Source organism: Scyliorhinus canicula, chromosome 3, assembly GCF_902713615.1.
Source record: "Scyliorhinus canicula chromosome 3, sScyCan1.1, whole genome shotgun sequence".
In the NCBI taxonomy this organism is placed as follows: domain Eukaryota; kingdom Metazoa; phylum Chordata; class Chondrichthyes; order Carcharhiniformes; family Scyliorhinidae; genus Scyliorhinus; species Scyliorhinus canicula.
The window spans coordinates 100,475,690-100,495,480 of NC_052148.1; the positions used below are offsets into that span (position 1 = coordinate 100,475,690).

General features: G+C 45.4%; 1 protein-coding gene across 3 annotated transcripts in view; it reads right to left on the reverse strand.

Moving 5' to 3' along the window:
• Positions 1–19,791, reverse strand: part of LOC119962833 (DEP domain-containing protein 1B-like) — a 62,510-nt gene that overhangs the window by 13,170 nt on the left and 29,549 nt on the right. The gene's annotated exons all lie outside the window — the stretch shown is intronic.

Here is a 19,791-nt window from a genome sequence, read left to right on the forward strand (position 1 = left end):
CACATTGCTAGCTGTTTATTATAGACCGCTAGATAGTCAGCAGGAAATTGAGGAGCAAATATGTGCACAATTTACATAAGTATGTAAAAATAATAATAGGGTAATTATAGTGGGCGATTTCAACTTTGCCCAACATTAACTGGGATAATCATTGTGTTAAGGGCTTAGATGGAGCAGAGTTCATAAAATGTACACAAGGGAACATTTTAGCTCAACATGTGGAGGGTCCAACAAGGGATGGTTCAAAGAAGAAAGGGGAGGGTACAGGCCCAACATGTTCCCTCTAGGGTAATAGGAAGGAGTAACAAGCTCAGAGAACCATGGATGACCAGAGATATTCAGGATACAATGAGAAGGAAGAGAGAGGCTTTTAATAAGGAGTAAATCAACAGGCATTAGTGGAGTATAGAAAGTGCAGGATGGAGCTTAAGAAAGCAATTAGAGAGCAATGGGGGATATGAGAAATCTCTAGCTGGTAAAAGTAGGGAAAATCCCAAGATATTCTCTAAGTATATCAATGCGAAGAGGATAACTAGGGAAAAAGTAGGGCCCATTAGAGCATCTGTGGGTGGAGCTGGAGGACATTATGGTAAAGTGTTAAATTAATATTTCACATCCGTCTTCACCCAAGAGAATGAGGAGGCAGATATGGAACTTGGGGAGCGAGACTGGGAGGTTATTGAACAAGTTTTCATAGGGAGGAACAAGGTATTGGAGTTGTTGGCAGGCTTAAAAGAACAAACAGTACAGCTATGTTTTCTTCCAAGTCATTTGTATATATTACAAACAGCAGAGGTCCCAGTACCGATCCCTGTGGAACACCACTAGTTATAGCCCTTCATTCGGAAAAATAACCTTCCACTGCTACACTCGGTCTTTGATGATCAAGCCAGTTCTGAATCCATCTAGCTAGTTCACCCCTGACCTGTGTGATTTAATCTTTTGCACCCGCTTGCCATGAGGGACCTTGTCAAATGCTTAACTAAAGTAGACAATATCCACAGCCCTTCCCTCGTCAATCATTTTTGTCACCACTTCAAAAAAACTCAATTAAATTAGTGAAACCATGCTCTCTGTCGCTAATAAGACCATTCACTTCCAAATGTGCATAGATTCTATCTCTGAAAATCATTTTCAACAATTTCACTATCGCTGGCGTCAAGCTCACTGGCCTATAATTACCCGGGTTATCCTTGCTATTGTTATTAAATAATGGGACAACATTGGCTATCCTCCAATCCTCTGGAATCTCACCTGTGGCCAACGAGGAAGCAAAGATTTTTGTTACAGGCCCAGTGATTTCATCTCTTGTCTCTCTCAGTAATCTGGGATAGATGCCATCTGGCCCTGGGGATTTGTCTACCTTAATGCTATTTAACACCAAACACTTCCTCCCTCGTAAAAACGACCTGTTCTAAAATATTTATATATCCCTCAGACACCACCAATCAACATGTCCTTCTCCTTTGTGAATACCGATGCAAAATACTCATTAAGGATCTCACCAACTTCCTTTGGTTCTACGCATAATTTCCCTCCTTTGTCCTTGAGAGGACCAACTCTTTCTCTAGCTACCCTCTTGTTCCTAACATACGCATAAAAGTGGATAAATGTCCAGGTCCGGATGAATTGTGTCCCAGGTTGCTGTGGGAGGCGGGGGAGGAGATTAGAGGGGCTCTGATCCAAATTTTTAATTCTTCTCTGGACACGGGAGAGGTGCTAGAGGACTGGAGAACTGCAAATGTGGTCCCACTATAAAAGAAAGGTTGGAGGGATAAGCCAGGGAACTACAGGCCACTGAGTCTCACGTCAGTGGTGGGGAAAATAATGGAGAAAATTCTGAAGGAGAGAATCGATCTCTATTTGGAGAGGCAACAAGGTTTGATCAGGAATAGTCAGCATGGCTTTGTCAGGGGAGGTCATGCCTAACAAATTTGATTGAATTTTTTGAGCACATAATTAAGTGTGTAGATGAGGGTAGTGCAGTTGATGTAGTTTACATGGATTTCAACAAAGCATTTGACAAGGTCCCACATGGGAGAATTATAAAGAAGGCAAATGCACATGGGATACAGGAGAACTTGATAAAGTGGAATCAAACATGGCTGAGCTGTAGGAAACAGAGGGTGATAATAGACGGCTGCCTTAGTGACTGGAAGCCAGTGTCCAGTGGCATAACACAGGGATCTGTGCTGGGTCCCCTATTATTCGTCATTTATACAAATTATTTAGATGACTATTTGGGGGGTAGGATCAGTAAGTTTGCGGATGATACAAAAACAGTGAGGCTGAGAGTCTTGGGTTATAAGAAGATATTCATTAAACGTTTTAAAGATAAAGATAGATAGTTTTTTGAAGAATAAATGGATTAAGGGTTATGGTGTTCGGGCCGGAAAGTGGAGCTGAGTCCACAAAAGATCAGCCATGATCTCATTGAATGGCGGAGCAGGCTCGAGGGGCCAGATGGCCTGCTCCTAGTTCTTATGTTTTTTATACAGACGGGTTCAGGGGGGATTTGTGGAAAAACGTTTTTATCCAGAGGGTGGTGACAGTCTGGATCGCACTGCCTGGGAGGGTGGTAGAAGCGGGTTGCCGCATCCTTTAAAAAGTACCTGGCTGAGCACTTGGCACATCTTAACATTCGAGGTTACTGGCCCAAGTGCCGGATTAGGATTGGCAGATCAGGTGCCTTTCATGCGGCGCAGACCCGATGGGCCGCACAGCTTTTTCTGCACTGTATTTTTATGTGATTCTGTGATCTACATAACTTGTGGAAGCTTGTAACAATGTTGGTAAGGAATGAATATACCCAGTGCAAGGGAACCATGGCAGCACGCTGTCACTGTGGTTAGCACTGCTGCCTCACAGCACCAGTGACCCTGGTTCAATTCTGGCCTTGGGTGACTGTGTGGGGTTTGTACTTTCTCTCCCGTGTCAGCGTGTTTGCTCTTCGGGTGCTCCAGTTTCTTCCCACAATCCAAAAATGTGCTGGTTAGACGGACTGGCCATACTAAAATTGCCGCTTAGTGTCCAGGGAAGTGGAGTTAAGTGGGGTTACGGGGGGTAGGGCGGGGGTATGGGGTGACAGTAGGTGCTGACTCGATGGGTCAAATGACCTTCTGCACTGAAGGGATTCAATGATTCAAAGTGTGACTTTAAGTAAGCTACATTGAAATAACACAAAGAACATAAATATTAGGAGTAGACCACACAGCTCATTAAGCCTGGTCTGCCATTCAGTACAATCATGGGCTTCAACCCCATTTCCCCATTTGTTCCATTAATTCCCCGAGGCACCAAGAATCTGTCTATAAATGTATTCAACGATGGAGCATCCACTATCCACTGGGATTGAGAATTCCAAAGATTTACATCCCGTTTGAATGAAGAACTTTCTCTGTTTCACAGTCCTAAATGATCGGCCTCTTATCCAGAGACTGCATCCCCATGTTTTAGATTCCTCAAACAATGGAACTAACTGCTCATTATCCACCCTATCAAGTCTCTTCAGAGTTTTGTAGTTTTCAATGAGATGGCCTCTCATTCTTCTCAAGTCCAGAGAACATAAGCCTAATTTACTATCTGAAATAGAGGATAGAATTAGTGCCACATTAGGGAGAAAATGTGTGGCATGCAGTTAAGAGAGGTAGTAGCAGAGTGGAGATAATAGCATAGCATTGTCACTGGACCAGTACTCTCGACACCCAGGGACTGCTCTGTTCGAATCCCACCATTTTAATGATGAACATGAAATCATTGCCAATTGTTGTAAAAAATCTATCTGGTTCGCTAATGTCTTGTAGGGAAGGAAACCAGCTGTCCTTATCTGGTGTGGCCTAAATGCAACTCCAGACCCATAGCAATGTGGTTGACTCTTAAATGCCCCGCTGAACAAAGACACTAAGGAATGGACATTAAGTTCTGGCCTAGTCATTGATGTGTGGGGTTTGTACTTTCTCCCCCGTGAGAGGCTGCGGCAAGGGAATTTGTCCAGGTGCGAACGGGGCAGGAAAGTTGGTGGTAGCTCCAGATCAGATTAACAAGGTCTTTAAGGAATTCTATTAGAGGTTGTACAGGTCACAGCCACCTGGGGGAGGCCAGGAAATGCAGATACGGGGGAGAAAGTACAAACCCCACACATCAAATGAACAAATAAAAAGTTATTGTACTTGAATATATACAAATCATACCAAAAATTCTGTAAAACAAAACGCAGTCTGTGAACTGCAGTAAATTATTCTATTTTGACTTTAATATTTTTAAACGACAATCAAAATGATACACAAAAAACTGTTAAATGTTGACTAGAACACTCTGCTTAAGAGGTAAAATTGCATAATTCATCAAACAAAAGAGTTCAGTAGCAATGGCGATTCATCAAGGAGGATAGATCATCTTTGGGTGCAGGTAGAGCTGGATTTCATTCTACCATGGCTGAGCCTGGAAGTAGTCAGAAATCAGGCACAGGCCTTCAGATCGCATGGTGGCAAGCTCACGAACGTGCGCGATGTAGGCTTGCCATCAGATCATGGGGCGAAGGCAGCAATGATGGTCAAGAAATCTACATGACCAAATGGAGAGGGGTGGACCCCTGGAGGTTTCTGCACCTGAGGGAGTGGGAGTCCTTGTGTTTCTCAGCGGCCCATAAGATATACTTGCGGACCGGCTTTTTCATGGTGGGGAAGGCGCTGCTGGCTGGGGTTAAAGGGTCGGAGTACTCGGCAATTGCAGTATCAGATCATGCTCCGTATGGGTGGATATGGTACTGGAGAAGGGGGGATACAGAGATCATGGTGGAAATTATATGTGGGACTGTTGGGGGAACCGAGGGTTCTGTGACCAATTGAAAAAGTAATCGAGGAATACGTAGGTTTCAACTGCACGGGTGAGGTGTCTAAGGCAGTTGTCTGGGAGGCTCTAAAGGCGGTGGTGAGGGGTGAGCTGATCTCGTTTAAAGCTAAGCTAGACAAAGAGGAGAGGTTGGAGCGGCAGAGGGTAATAGATGAGATGCTGGAGGTAGATAGGAGATACGCAGAAGATGGGGACCCAGCAAAGTTGGAAAAGCGGAAGGAACTACAGGCGAACTCTGATCGGCTATCTACCAGGAAGGCGATATGCCAATTGAGGCGAGCAAGGGGTGCAGTCTACGAGCATGGAGAGAAGGTTGGCGGGTCAGCTCAGAGAGAGGCTGTGGCAAGGGAATTTGTCCAGATGGGACCGGGCAGGAAAGTTGGTGGTAGCTCCAGATCAGATTAACAAGGTCTTTAAGGAATTCTATTAGAGGTTGTACAGGTCACAGCCACCTGGGGGAGGCCAGGAAATGCAGGAATTTCAAGATGGGTTGGAGTACCCGAGGCTAGGGGATGTGGACAGGGCTACATTAGAAGGGGCGATAGTGGAGCAGGAAATAAAAGATGTGATTGGGAGGATGCAATCGGGGAAGGTTGCAGGGCCGGATGGGTTTCCGGTGGAATATTATAAAATATTCAAAGATAAACTGGTACCGCTGATGGTGGGGATGTTTGAGGAAGCAATAGGGAAGTGGGTCTTACCACAAACTTTGGGGCATGCATCGATTTCCCTGTTGCTTAAAAGAGATAAGGATCCAACGGAGTGTGGGTCGTATAGGCCCATATCACTTTTGAACGCAATTCCAAAGATATTGGCTGAGGTACTGGCAGATTGGCTGGAGGAGTACCTCCCGAAGGTGATAGGTGAAGATCAGACAGGGTTTGAGAGGGAGCCAGCACTTTTCAAACATTCGGAGGATATTGAAAGTGGTATGGCACCGGCGGAGGGGAAGGAAACAGAGGAGGTTGTGGCATTGGACACAGAAAAAGAGTTTGACCGGGTAGAATGGGGGTACTTGATGGCAGTTCTGGAACAGTATGGGATTGGACCAAGATTTGCGGACTGGGTAAACCTACTGTATAAAGGAGCCGAGGGCGAGTGTCCCCACAAATAACATCAGCTCGGAATACTTTTCGCTCCACCATGGGACTAGGCAGGGATGTCCTATATCCCCCCCTGTTGTTTGCACTCACGATTGAGCCATTGGCCATCGCATTAAGAATATTCATGTCGGAACAGAGTGCATCAATAGGGGGAATACTGGAGCTGCTTCGGGAGTTTGGGTCTTTCTCGGGGTACAAATTAAATCTAGACAAGAATGAATATTTTGTGGTGTCTCAGCCGGGGGTGGGCTGCCATTCCGTAGGGCAGGGACTCACTTTAGATACCTGGGGATGAAGGTTGCTCGGGATTGGGGGGGGGTTCCGTAGGTACAACATTTCTAGTTTGGTGGGGAGGGTGAAAGCTGATCTGGCAAGGTGGGATGGTCTCCCTCTGTCACTGGCGGGTCGGGTATAAGCGGTTAAAATGAACGTGTTGCCGCAATTTATGTTTAGTTTCCGATGCCTGCCGATTTTCCTGCCAACGGCATTTTTTTACAGAGATTGAAGGAATGATTACCTCTTTCATATAGGGAGGAAAGGTGGCCAGAATTAGAAAGGTGCTACTACAGAGAGGAAGGCAGGCAGGGGCTTTGGGTCTTCCGAACCTGATGTATTATTACTGGGCGGCAAAAGATACGGATTTGGGTCAGATGGGTTGACTCCCAGTGGGTCAAAATGGAGGAGAGTTTGTGCAGAGGGTCGGGATTGAAGGCACTAGCAACAGCGCCGCTCCCGACGGCCCCGGGGAAATACTCAGGTTTCTGAGTCCCCTGAGACCGGTAGTAATAGCTTCGTTGAGAATTTGGAGGTAGTTTCACCAGCACTTCGGGTTGGGGGCAGGATCAAGGGAAATGCCGATTCTGGAAACCATAGATTTGAGCCAGGGCAGTGGGATGGAAATTTTCAGAGATGGGAGGAGAAAGGAATTAGGAATTTCTTGAGGGTCGGTTTGCAGGATTGAAGGAGCTGGGAGCGAAGTATGGGCTGGAGCAGTGGGAAATATTGAGATACATGCAGGTTCGAGACTTTGACAGAAAGGAGATACAGAGCTTCCCGGTAGAGCTAGCCTCCACATTGCTGGAGGAGGTGCTGACGACAGGGGGACTGGAGAAGGGGGTAGTGCCAACGGTTTACAGGGCTATTTTGGAAGAGGAGAAGACCCTCCACCACTACAGAAAGTAGTGGTGGAAGGGAGTGTCTCAAAATGGAGAACGGTGACTAGTGGTGTTCCACAAGGATCCATGCTCAGGCCACTGTTGTTTATGATATACATAAATGATGAAATGAAATGAAAATCGCTTATTGTCACGAGTAGGCTGCAAATGAAGTTACTGTGAAAAGCCCCTCGTCGCCACATTCCGGCGCCTATTCGGGGAGGCTGGTACGGGAAATACTCTGGTATTTCTGGACGAAGGTATAGGTGGTCTGATGAGCAGGTTTGCAGATGATACTAAGATTGGTGGATTGCAAATAGCGAGGAGGACTGTCAGAGAATACAGCAAAATATAGATAGATTGGAGAGTCGCGCAGAGAAACAGCAGATGGAGTTCAATCCAGGCAAATGCGAGGTGATGCATTTTGGAAGATCTAATTCAAGAGCGGACTATATGGTCAATGGAAGAGTCCTGGGGAAAATTGATGCACAGAGAGATCTGGGAGTTCAGGTCCATTGTACCCTGAAGGTGGCAACGCAGGTCGATAGAGTGGTCAAGAAGGCATACAGCATGCTTGCCTTCATCGGACGGGGTATTGAGTACAAGAGTCGGCAGGTCATGTTACAGTTGTATAGGACTTTGGTTAGGCCACATTTGGAATACTGCGTGCAGTTCTGGTCACCACATTATCAGAAGGATGTGGATGCCTTAGAGCGGGTGTAGAGGAGGTTCACCAGGATGTTGCCTGGTATGGAGGGTGCTAGCTATGAAGAAAGGTTGAGTAGATTAGGATTGTTTTCATTGGAAAGACGGAGGTTGAGGGGGGAGCTGATTGAGGTCTACAAAATTATGAGAGGTATGGACAGGGTGGATAGCAACAAGCTTTTTCCAAGAGTAGGGGTGTAAATTACAAGGGCTCACGATTTCAAGGTGAGAGGGGGAAAGTTTAAGGGAGATGTGCGTGGAAAGTTTTTTACGCAGAGGGTGGTGGGTGCCTGTAACGCTTTGCCAGCGGAGGTGGTAGAGGCGGGCACGATAGCATCATTTAAAATGCATCTGGACAGATATATGAACGGCGGGGAACAGAGGGAAATAGGCAACCGGTTTAGATGAAGGATCTGGATCGGTGCAGGCTGGGAGGGCCGAAGGGCCTGTTCCTGTGCTGTAATTTTCTTTGTTCTTTGACCCCGCTGGATGGGATCAAAGTAAAGTGGGAGGAAGAGTTGCAAGAGGGTTCTGGTGTGAGGTGCTCCGGAGGGTGAATGCCCCCACCTCATGTGCAAGGTTGGGGCTGATGCAGCTGAAGGTGGTATGTACAGCGCACCTCACGATGGCGAGGATGAGCCGGCTGTTTGAGGGGTAGATGATGTGTGTGAGCGTTGCGGCAGGGGGGGCCCGCAAACCGCGTTCATATGTTTTGATCCTGTCCACAGCTAGAGGATTACTGGAAGGAGGTTTTTAGGGTAATCTTTAAAGTGGTGCACGTGAAACTGGGTCCAGGCCATATTCGGGGTGTTGGACCAGCCGGGGTTGGAAACGGGTGCTCAGGCAGATGTAGCCTTTGCTTCGTTGATCAGCCAAAGCCAGATTCTGTTGGGATGGAAATTAACTTCTCCACCATGTGCCCTGGTGTGGTGGGGGAATCTGCTAGAATTCTTGAATCTTGAGGTCAAATTTGAACTGCAATTTCAAGAATTGGATTACATCAAACATTGGGGAGGGGGGGGACTGACTGTATGTGTTAATAGTGACTATGGGTGATTCCGAATTCCTTTTTGTTATTTGTTTATGTTATCATGCAGGATGCTGTTTGGGGGTTTGATGGGAGGGTAGGATTGTTGTTGTTGATACGGGGACTGACATTGTATTCGTTACTGATTATTTATTGTTAGTGGGTGTAAATTGGGGAGAAAATGTGAAAAAGGAGAATAACAATATTTTTTAAAAGAAAGAAATCCACATCGCTTGATCCCCATGCAGAACGTGCCATAGATCAAGGGCAGAAAGTCCGGAGTTGAAATTCTACACATAGCCTTCCTGAGGGACAATTACAATTGAACTAGCTAGCATTGTGTTTATCACAACAGAAAGCTTCTGAGGGTTCAATTGGAAGAAATCTCTTTAGATGTTTGGTAGTACAGAACGTTTTCACCTTGCCTCAATCAGGACAATTCACAAGATTACCAATGTCAGGGAAAACAGTTAATTTATACTGCAGGACAGGGATACTGTAGGACAGGGTTGGGGGGGTAGAGGTTGACAGGTGTCCACATGAGTGCATGATGCTAACAGTGGTGGCCCCATCTCGTAGCTCTGTTCTGGTGCTCGTCCTCTGCAACCAATCAGCAGAGTGCGACCTGCGGCTCAGTGGCCAAACTGTTCAACAGCCGGCACAACGTTCGCTTGCACTCCAACGACATGAAGTACTGGTCAGGAAGTGGTCAGCAGTCTGTGACTGGGGTGGATGCAGCTATTGGACATTGAAAGGGAAGCCAGTCCAGACGTGAAATACCGATCAAACGAGGTCAGTCAATACGGCTGACACCCGTCAACACGGGAAGAAACGTAGTCATCACTTTGTGGCGCCATTCTCTGGAAACCAGGAAGTAAGTGCTTTTGATAAGAATGGAGAAGGAGATGACTTGGATGTTTGGATAGGGCAATGCAGCGTAACTATGTGTTTGGCAAGTTACTTCATCTTGTCTAAAGTCATAGTTTGTAAAGTAAAATATTTTAAATGTCTAAAGAAATGGAAATATATTTAAAATAAAGTTTGTGTGCAAATGTAAGGATTCACATGTTCAATTGAAACGTTTTAATTTTCAGCAGTAAACAGTCATAAACTTGGAAAAATCAGGAATTGAAAATAAAAGAAACCAACCAGCCTTTAAATATGAACGAGGCAGCGTTAGAGGGAAGGTCATGCGCCCAGCACGTACACTAATGCCAAGCGCCCTGTACATCTGTGCTTTGGCTGCAAAATCATGGAGCTGAGATTCCTCCATTTTGTGGCTGCCAGCAAGCAAGCAACAGGACTGTGTGAAGAACTGAAGATGGATTATTTTGTAACAAGGAAGAGAGAGCCAGAGACACAAACAGGCCAGAATCTCACAATTGAATCTGCAGGAGAGAGCTTTTCAGGAAGTGTCACGGCAGGACAAAGCAGTGCTGATGTGAGCTGTATCCCGAGCTCCAGGGCCTCTGGAGAACAATTAAGAAACGGAAATCGGGAACACAGCAGTAGATGATTTCTTGAGGTACAGTTTTAATTGTGCCAATACAAATCAGGATGCAAAGCTCCGGGGCTGGATTCTCCACAGCCCCGCGATGAAACCACGGCCAGCACCAGGGCGGAGAATCCAGTTTCATGCCTTAATTGGGGTCGGTGATTCTCCATGCACCGAAAATCAGCATCGCCACGGAGCACGGATACCCAGAAATCTCCCGCTCCCAACAGGTCGAGTTCCCGATGGCATGGAACTGACCACCTATTACTGGTCGGGATGCTGGACTCAGTCCACGGCCACCCTGGTTGGGAGCGGGCAAATCAGAGACCTTCTAGGCAGCCGGCAATTAAAGGCGCAGGGTTTGAGGCTTGGGCGCGCAGCCGATCGGGGATTTATTTTTTTTGGTCTGGCTCCACGATCCGAGTCCGCCATGGAGCACGGCGTGGCCACTGAAGGCCGCCGCCATGCACGGCCTCGCCTCGGCATGACGAGTTAGAGGACAAACCTCTTGGAGGTTTGCATGCAGCGAGATCTTTAAGATGAAGCGAGATCGTGAAGACCAAGCAGGCTCACCTTCCGTATTAAAGGTAAGCAATAATGGGGGGGTCGCCAAGGTTGGCCGGCATGGGTGATTAAGGTCAGCCGATTGGCAAAAGTGGGTCCCAGGGAAAAAAGTTTGAAAAATGCTGCTGAAGAAGAGTGGTGATTGGTTGGCAAGTGGATTCTGCACTTGGGAAAGGCATCGTAATGGAGAATACACCAGTTAATGTTGACTGAGTTAACTGCCCAGCACTGCTTGAAATTTAAAGCAGGCAGCTTGACTAATGGGGCTAAGGAAAGAACCAGCAAATAGCTGCCACTAGTTTTGGTTAGCTGCAACAGGCGCAACACGTCTGCAAAGATTAGAACTGTATTAACATACGTAGCATCCAGTACACGCAAATCTGGCAGAATTTTAATATTGAATTTCAGTGCACGGAGAATTATTTAGCAAATGTTGTCCAATCGCAGAACCGCATCTAATGTTTTGAGTTTTGCAAGCACGTTCTGGTTGGGTGCGATCTGTACCTTGCCCGCATGTTGGAAAAAGCAGAAGGGAAAGGGAAAGCGACAGGGAGTAGGGAGTTAAATGGAAGGATAAGCAGCAGGTTAGCATGTGTGCAGGTGGTTTTAAGCTAAAGGCAGACTAGGAATGAAGAAAAAAGGAAGGATAACTTAGGACATCTCATGATGTCCAATTTCTCTAATAATGATAAGAAAGTCAGCATTAAGGCACTTTACCGGAATGCTCGTAGCATTCGTAACAAAGTTGATGAATTAACGGCACAAATCATCACGAATGAATATGACTTGATAGCCATTACGGAGACATGGTTGCAGGATGGTCACGACTGGGAGTTAAATATCCTGGGGTACCAGATGTTTCGGAGGGATAGACAGGTATGTAAGGGAGGTGGAGTAGTACTAATAATCAAGGATGACATCAGGGTGGCATTGAGGGATGATATAGGTTCTATGGAGAATGAGGTTGAATCCATTTGGGTAGAAATTAGAAATTCTAAGAAGAAAAAGGCACTGATAGGCGTAGTCTATAGGCCACCAAATAATAGCATCACACTGGGACGGGCAGAAAATGAAGAGATAACTAATGCCTGTGAAAAGGGTACAGCAGTTATCATGGGAGATTTAAATCTGCATATAGATTGGTCAAATCAGCTCGGTTAGGGTAGCCTTGAAGAGGAGTTCATTGAATGTATCCAGGATAGTTTTCTGGAACAATATGTAATGGAACCAACTAGAGAGCAAGCTATCCTAGATCTGGTCCTGTGTAATGAGGCAGGAATAATTAATGACCTCATCGTTAGGGATCCTCTTGGGAGGAGTGATCACAGCATGGTTGAATTTAGTATACAGATGGAGAGTGTGATGATAGAATCCAATACCAGGGTCCTATGCTTGAACAAAGGGGACTACGATAGAATGAGGAAGGACCTCGCTAAAGTCGACTGGAAACAAATATTTTATGGTAGGACAGTTGAGGAGCAGTGGAGTACTTTCAAAGAAATCATTCATAGTGCTCAACAAAAATATATTCCAGTGAGAATGAAGAATTGTAAGAAAAGAGGTAATCTACCATGGGTGTCTAAGGAGATACATGAGGCTGTCACATTGAAAGAGAAGGCTTACAAAGTGGCCAAGATCAGCGGGAAACTAGAAGATTGGGAAAACTTTAAAGGTCAGCAGAAAGCCACGAAAAGAGCCATGAAGAAAAGTAAGATAGAACACGAAAAAAAACTGGCACAGAATATAAGGACAGATAGCAAAAGTTTTTATAATTATATAAAACTAAAAAGAGTGGCTAAAGTAAACATTGGTCCGTTAGAGGATGAGAGTGGTCATTTAGTTATGGGATATGATGAAATGGCGGAGGCATTGAACAAATATTTTGTATCAGTCTTCACAGTGGAGGACACTAATAACATGCCAGCAATTGACCGAGAGAAGAAGGTAGGTGAGGACCTGGAAACCATTACTATCACGAAAGAACAAGTGTTGGGCAAGCTAATGGAGCTCAGGATAGATAAGTCTCCTGGCCCTGATGGAATGCATCCCAGGGTACTGAAAGAGATGGTTGGAGTAATAACAGATGCACTGGCGGTAATTTTCCAAAATTCGCTGAACACTGGGGCAGTCCCAGAGGATTGGAAAACAGCAAACGTGACGCCACTGTTTAAAAAGGGATGTAGACAAAAGATGGGGAATTATAGACCGGTTAGCTTAACCTCTGTCGTGGGGAAGATGCTTGAGTCTATTATCAAGAAAGAGATAGGAGAGCACCTCGATAGAAATTGTCCCATTGAACAGACGCAGCATGGATTCATGAAGGGCAGATCATGCTTGACGAATCTCTTGGAATTCTATGAAGACATTTCGAGCAAGGTAGACAAAGGGGACCCAGTGGATGTGGTGTACCTAGATTTCCAAAAGGCCTTTGACAAGGTACTGCGCAAGAGGCTGCTGCATAAGATAAGGATGCATGGTGTTAAGGGTAGAGTACTAGCATGGATAGAGGATTGGTTGTCTAATAGGAAACAAAGAGTGGGAATAAATGAGAGCTATTCTGGCTGGTAATCAATGACGAGTGGCGTGCCTCAGGGATCGGTGTTGGGACCACAATTATTTACAATTTATATAGACGATTTGGAGTTGGGAACTACGTGTAAGGTATCCAAGTTTGCAGATGACACGAAGGTGTGTGGCAGAGCAAAGTGTACTGAGGCTGTAAAACCTTAGAGGAACACTGACACATTGAGTGAGTGGGCAAAGATCTGGCAGGTGGAGTATAATGTCAATAAGTGTGAAGTTGTGCATTTTGATAGGAGTAACAATAGAACGGATTATTACTTAAATGGTAAAAAGCTGCAGCATGCTGCTATGCAGAGGGACCTGGGTGTACTTGTGCATGAGTCACAGAAGGTTGATCTGCAGCTGCAACAAGTAATTGGGAAGGCAAATGGAATTTTGTCCTTCGTTGCGAAGAGGATTGAGTTTAAAAGTAGAGAGGTAATGTTGCAGTTGTACACGGTGCAGGTGAGGCCACACCTGGAGTACTGTGTGCAGTTTTGGTCTCCACACTTGAGAAAGGATGTGCTAGCACTAGAGGGGGTGCAGAGGAGGTTCTCTTGGCTGATTCCGGAGTTGAGGGGGTTATCGTATGAGGAGAGGCTGAGTAGATTGGAATTATATTCACTGGAATTCAGAAGGTTGAGGGAGGATCTAATAGAAACATATAACATTTTGAAGGGAATGGATAAGATAGAAGTAGAAAGGATGTTTCCACTGGTAGGTGAAAGTAGGACAAGAGGGCATGGCCTCAAGATTAGGGGGAGCAGATTTAGGACTGAATCAAAGAGGAACTTCTTCACTCAGAGGGTGGTTAAAGTATGGAATTCCCTACCGAAAGGAGTAGTGGACGCTACTTCATTGAATATATTTAAAGATAGGGTAGATGTTTTTTTGAAAAATAAAGGAATTACGGGATATGGCGAGAATGCGGGCAAGTGGTTCCGAGACCACAAATAGATCAGCCATGATCTTATAGAATGGCGGAGCAGGCTCGAAGGGCCGGACGGTCTACTTCTGCTCCTAGTTCTTATTCTTATGATACAATCTGCCAGTCTTTGGGACATGTGACCTAGCATCACAACGATATTGAAATTTGTATACCACATAACTCACTAGCGTGACTTGGGCAGAGTGAGCCAAAGGCGGTCACTTTCGTCACTGAAAGAAAAAAAAGTGCGCAGTCTACTTCAGATTACCCACTGGGTCACTGTCTGTGCGGAGTCTGCATGTTCTCCCCGTGTCTGCGTGGGTTTCCTCCCACAGTCCAAAGACGTTCAGGTTAGGTGGATTGGTCATGATAAATTGCCCTTAGTGACCAAAAAGGTGAGATGGGGTTATTGGGTTACAGGGATAGGGTGGAAGTGAGGGCTTAAGTGGGTCAGTGCAGACTCAATGGGCCGAATGGCCTCCTTCTGCACTGTATGTTCCATGTACCCTGAAAGGGCAAGCTATCACAAAAGGTTTGAGCAACAGGTGAAGCTAGCTGTTTCACACTGCTACTATCCAGCGGCTACAAATGGTATTTGTCATTAACAGGATGCTATCACCAAACCAAAAAGACGTTCTACCTATCACACGAATGAGTAATGTGGCACTCAAATTTAAGTGCTATGTGCTGTTCAGTATGTAAGTGTCATGTCCCAAAGACTAGCAGATTGTATCAAACAACATGTCCCTTCTGCTGTTCACACTGGACAAGGTACAGACCATACCCAATGGGCCCACGCTTGTAAAACGCAGTGTCCAACATTAATGTGATTCCACAATTAGAGAACATTGACAAAATAATCCTCAGTGTGCTAAGAATTACACTGACAAACAATTTAAAATATCCAGTAGGACTAGCCGTGTGGCACATTTGCATGAACTGGAAGCTACATTATATTGATACACAGGGCCCTGTTCTTTGCAGACAGAAATAATTGCACATGTTTCAGCTAAACAAACAAGTGACAACAATTTGCTTGTTCATTCCTCACAGCAATGGTCCATTCTTTGATTTGTGGCCTTTGCAAAAACAAGTATGGCGGCACCTGCAAGTGAAATTAAATTAAAAGTGTCGAAGCACATATGGCTGCAACTAGGATAGCAAGCACACACCTACACGATTGATTCTTAGGACAACAGATTATTGAGCAATAGACTCCCTTTCAGTTAATAAACTTGGCTGGTTGCTCAGACGGCAACATTGGTTCAGACTATTACTCCTTGAACATTCTCGCATTGGCAGGCAGCCACGCGGCTAGTGGGGTACCGCAAAGTTCAGTACTTGGGCCTAGCAGCTCAGCTCACAATATATAATGACTTTAGGTTGGGGACCAATTTTTAAAAAAATCTTTATTATTGTATTATTGTAATATTCCCAAGTTCAAAGATGATACAAAGCTAGGCAGGAACATGATGTGAAGATGTAAAGCAACTACAGGTGGATTTGGTCAGACTAGTAAGTGGGCAAGAGTATGGCAGATAGAATATGTGGAAAAATGGGAGGCAATCCATTTTGGGATGTGCAGACTTTATCCTAAATTTGTAAGAAATTGGAGATGTACAAGGGCCTGGGGATTCATGTCCATAATTTGATTTGATTTATTTGATTTGATTTATTATTGCCCCATGTATTGGTATACAGTGAAAAATGTTGTTTCTTGCATGCTGTACAAACCACGCATACCGTACATAGGGAAGGAAGGAGAGAGAGTTTAAAAGAGTTAGAATGAAGTTTTAGAAGCATAGAACAAGAGTAAAAGATAGAATTAGAGGGTTAGCTGGGCATAGCTTGCAAGAAGTCGCCTCGCTCCGGCGCCATCTTAGAAATCACTGAAGGCTAACATGCAGACGCAGCAAGCTATTAGGAACGCTAACAGAATGTCAGCATTTATCGCAAGAGAATTTGAACACAGGACTAGCGAAGTCTTGCTTCATCGTATAGGAACTTGGTTAGACCACACCTGGGAGTACTGGGCACAGTGCAAGAGTCCTTCCAGTTTATTTCCTTTGTTCCCATTTCTTTCATTTTGTTTTCATCGGTGGTACTTTTAGAGTAGTGTTTGGACCTCGAAAGTGAAAGGAACAGTCTGGCTTGCTGAAGTGTAAGAACTGTTTTATTGTTCTGAAAGCAGTGGGTGTGGTGACTGTAGTTTATTGGGCTCAACAATTAACAGGGGGACCAAAACTACTGCCACGACACCCTAGACCAGTCAATTCCAGCCCCACTTGACCCAGAGTCACAACACAGGTGCAAAAGATTTTATTTAAAATAGCCGAGATCCGTGGTTGAACCCAATAAACTACAGGAAAAGGAAAGCAAAAGAAAATATAAAAATAAAGGATAAGAATCATTGATGCACTGTGATGACATGCAGTCAATTCTAAAGTTCGGGCTTTCGTTTGGTACTTCTTCCTTCTAGGCTCAAGATGGTTGTCTACTTTCTCTGCACACTCAGCATCATTTCAGGTCGCTGCTTTCAGTTGAGCAGTTCTCTCACTTCAACGAGAGCGACTATTGTCAGGCAAATTACGGTCCCTGGCCAACCCGGGGTCGCCAGTTGACCAATCAAACAAACTCCCTCCGCAACCTGGTTCCGAAGATCCACTCAGCGGTCTGGTTTCTCCTCTCCAAAATACAAAACCTGGGAACACCGTACTGGAAAGCAGGTGGATTTAACCTTGAATCTTCTGCTTAAAAGGCACATCCCGATTATGGAGTCACAGACCAAAATGGTAAAATAAAAAGGGAACAAAGGAAATAATTAGGAAGGGCTCTTACAAACGTCCCCCAATTGCCAAAGAGGCAGTGCAACGAAGGCTCACCAGACTGGTTCTGGGGATGGCAAGACTGTCTTACGAAGAGAGATCCAACGAGAGTTGATCCCATTGAAACCTGCATACTTAAAGGAACAGACAGGGTAGATACAGGTTAAGATGTTTCCCTTGGTTGGAGCCTAGAACCAGAGGGCACAATTTTGAAATAAGGGGGATGCCACTTATGAGAGGAGAAATTCCTCTTCGGAATTCTCAACCCCAGATGGCTGTGGAAGTTTAGTAATGTGTATGTTTAAAGCAAAGCCCCCTGACCAGGCTGGTCACATGGAATGTGCGAGGGTTGAATGGGCCAGTTAAGCAGTCACGTGTTTTCACGCACGAGGAGTGTGAAGGCAGATGTGGTGTTTTGGTAGGAGATCCACCTGGGAGGACAAGGTTTCCATCGCAGGTCGCAGGTTTCCATCTCCCTGATTTTGAAGATATCCAAGGGTCTGAGGAGGGTGGACCATAGCATCCAATATTGCTGCTTAATGTTGATGCAAAGTGTTGGTGAAGGTGCTGGCGTACCGAATAGAGGATTGTGTGCTGCCTCTGGTGTTGCAGGACAAGTTGTTGTCAGAGGACAATATTGGGGAGGGGAAGGTGTCGGATATCCACAGTGAGTTGAACGACAAGAGATTAAGGGCAAATGGGAGGAGTTGGGCCAGGATGTGGGAAGAGGCCCTGTGGAAGGTGAATGCGTCCTCGTTGTGCGAAAGATTAAGCCTCATCCAGTTTATGGTGGTGAATAGGGTCCACATGACGGTTGCATGGATGAGCTGGTTCTTTGCAGGGATGAAGGAAAGGTGTGATGTGTGTGCGTGTGTCTGTGCTGTTCTGGCTGGGGTTCTCTGATGTCATGTGTCATGTCAGAGATTCTGGGGGTGGGGGGGGGTGTGCCCCCCCCCCCCCCAAGTCCAGAGGTGCTGCTATTTAGTGTGTTGGAAGATCCGGGAGTCCAGGTGTGGAGAGATCCGCCGTATTAAATTTTGCCTCCCTGATAGCCCATAGATGGATCTTGTTGTGTTGGCGGGACTCGAGCCACCAAAGGTGGGTGTACGGGCAAGAGACCTGGCAGAGCCATTGCTGGGATTGAACCTGGGTCCCACTGCGATGCCGCAGTGGGTAGCAGCCATGCTATCCACTGCACCACCGTGCCACCTGATATTTTCATGTATATATGCAAAAAGCCTTGAATAAAAATATTTTAAAAAACAACAAATGGTATGGGGATAATGTGGGTAAAAGTCAATGAAGTGACCAATCTGATCAGCCATGATTGTATTGAATGGTGGAGCAGGCATGCCAGATGGTATGGCCTATTCCTGTTCCGATGTTCCTATGCTTCTTTCTTTTTTAACCCTCTTCAAAAAAATTTTTAAAAATTACTCTCGCCAATAAAATTATGATGTGGAGATGCCGGCGTTGGACTGGGGTGAGTACAGCAAGAAGTCTTACAACACCAGGTTAAAGTCCAACATGTTTGTTTCAAAGACTAGCTTTCGGAGCACTGCTCTTTCCTCATCCATCTATGGGCATGCACCTGAGGAAGGAGCAGTGCTCCGAAAGCTAGTGTTTGAAACAGGTTGGACTTTAACCTGGTGTTGTAAGACTTCTTACAATATAATTATGAAGTTTGAAAAATACTACATCTGACAAACCATATAGTTCGAAAGGGAATAAATAGGAGTGCATGGATTTAAACAAGTGATCAATCATGGTAATAAACATGCTGCAGGCAGGCAAGGGTGCCCCAGGACACAGCTACCAAACAGCCCATTGAAATACCATCGACTTGGCAAGCAAAGCTCTTATTTGCATAACGCGTGTGAAAAAGCAACCATAGCAGCTTTCAGCAATTATTTAAAGTTCCAAAGGCTAGGAGGCTGCAAGCAGCAACTCTTTAAATGGTTGATCTTAAGCAGGGAACACTTCCCCCACATGTATGCAGCAGCAAACGGTTGTCGACTTCTTCAGAGGAATGAGGATGAGTCCCATTGTGTGTGGATAGAAATTGCAAGTGCATGTATTTTTATTTTGTGGATTGTGGCCCACTCACTCATTAATTACAAGGACATCAAATTCTTGTTTTGGGGATGTGGTCACAATTTCATTTTTTCATTCCTTCACAGGATTTGGGCATGATTGGGATTTATTGCCCATCCCTGGTTCCCCTCAAGAAGGTGGTGAACTGTTTTCTTGAACCACTGCAGTCCAAATGGTGTAGGTGTACCCACAGTGCTGTTAGGGAGGAGTTCTAGGATTTTTCTCCAATGACAATGAAGGAACAGCAATATAATAAAACATCGTACTATTGTACGATGGTGTGAACTTGGAGGGCACATGCAGATAGCGGCAGGGGGGCATTTACAGATGATGGTATTCCTGCTCTTCTAGTTGGTAAGTTTGTTGAGTTCAGAAGCTGCTGAAGCCTTGGTGATTTGCTGCAGTGTAGTTTGTACATGGTGCACACAAGAGCCATGGTACACCAGGGGTGGAGAACGCATAAGGGAGTTTTGGCTTGCATAA